General features: G+C 45.0%; 1 protein-coding gene across 1 annotated transcript in view; it reads left to right on the plus strand.

Moving 5' to 3' along the window:
* LOC101859035 (metal tolerance protein 9) overlaps window positions 1-1,539 on the plus strand; it is a gene marked incomplete at its 5' end in the record, with an annotated part of 7,702 nt that overhangs the window by 1,348 nt on the left and 4,815 nt on the right.

Consider the following 1,539-nt stretch of genomic DNA (forward strand, 5'->3'; position numbering starts at 1 on the left):
GGGGGGTTCATCTTCAGTTCCCCCCAATGCAAGTTTTGTGAATATAATTGTATTGGTGTTTTTTTTTGTGGTTTTTTATTTTGCGGACAGCAGGAGGAGAAGGAGGAGGAGGCTGAAGAGGAGGAGGAGAAGGAGGAGGAGAATGACTGGAGGAGGAGAAGAACTTGCACGGTATTGGCCATGTACGGAATTTTTAAAAAATCAATGTTAACGGTTCACATAGTTCCCAACTGACGGACTTAGTACTTCCTTGTCCATCTTGACTTTAAAATTCACCACTGTCTCTCTTCGCGCATAAGGAGACGGTTTTAGTTTTGTCGCTTTTGCCGCTCGCGACAGAACATTTTGGCGCAGTGTGGTTGCGGATAAGGATACACATCTCGCGACTCATCACTAGCGACTGTCGCCCGCGACTAAACGTTGCGTTGCGTACAAGGAGACATAGGCTAATTGACCACCCGCCCTTGAGGGTCCCTATAGGCCGCGGATACCGGAACTAACGCTGGGGTGCCTTGCTAAAATTAATGCCCACTGGAGTCGGCTATTAGCTGGCTGCTAGACGAAAATGTATTAGTTGTCTTGCTCATTGCTCACTCCCCGTTAATGGTAACTCACAGCACTCTCGTGACTCACTGGGTCATGTATTTGTGTCATTGAAGCTGGATGTCCCAATCCTTTTTTTCCCCATCCTCTCTCTCTCTCTCTCTCTCTCTCTCTCTCTCTCTCTGTGTGTGTCTCTCTCTCTCACTAGGGCTTATGATGAACTATTTCGTACAGTTTTGGTTTCACTTTCACGGTATTCATGTGTAACTTTGTCTTTTTATCAGTGACCATATTGGTTATTAAGATAGCCTACAAAAACTGAATTTTGTGCGTGTGTGTGTGTGTGCTCCGCATATCAGCAAACGACGGGACTGTGTATCAAACTTTCGTTTGTATTCTCACGCTGTCGCCCGCTGAACAAAGTGTAGATCTAGTGGACAGACTTTATTTAGCTTTCAGCTGTGATAAATCTCCCTCAGCTGTGATAACTCTTCATCAGCTGTGATAACTCTTCATCAGCTGTGATAAATAAGCAATAACTGACCATCATATAATCTGTGATTATTGACCCGTCCCGTGATAAATTATTCTTGAACTTTCTGTGACGTTGAAAAAACTATGGCGAGTTTTGTGAGCGTGACTGTGGGTATGAGCTGCGAACAATTCTTGTGATAGAGACGAGGAGAGACGGGTTTTTTCCTCACTGTAGTTTGTGCGCGGAATATGAAGAACGTCTTTGTGAAAATCCTGGGAAGCGATCGGAAACGTTCGTCACAGAAAAAGAAGCAATGTCCCGTGATTACTCCGGAGCCGCCAAGGTATGTTTGATGTTGATGTGGTTGTTGTTGTTGTTGTTGGTGGTGTTGTTGTTGTTGTTGGTGGTGGTGGTGGCGTTGTCGTTGTCGTTGTTGTTGTTGGTGGTGAGGTTGTCGTTGTCGTTGTTGTTGTTTCTGTGTGTGCCAAGGTCCATATTATTATCTTCACCTGCGTTTCTGT

This window comes from Aplysia californica, unplaced genomic scaffold, assembly GCF_000002075.1.
Source record: "Aplysia californica isolate F4 #8 unplaced genomic scaffold, AplCal3.0 scaffold00431, whole genome shotgun sequence".
In the NCBI taxonomy this organism is placed as follows: Eukaryota; Metazoa; Mollusca; class Gastropoda; order Aplysiida; family Aplysiidae; genus Aplysia; species Aplysia californica.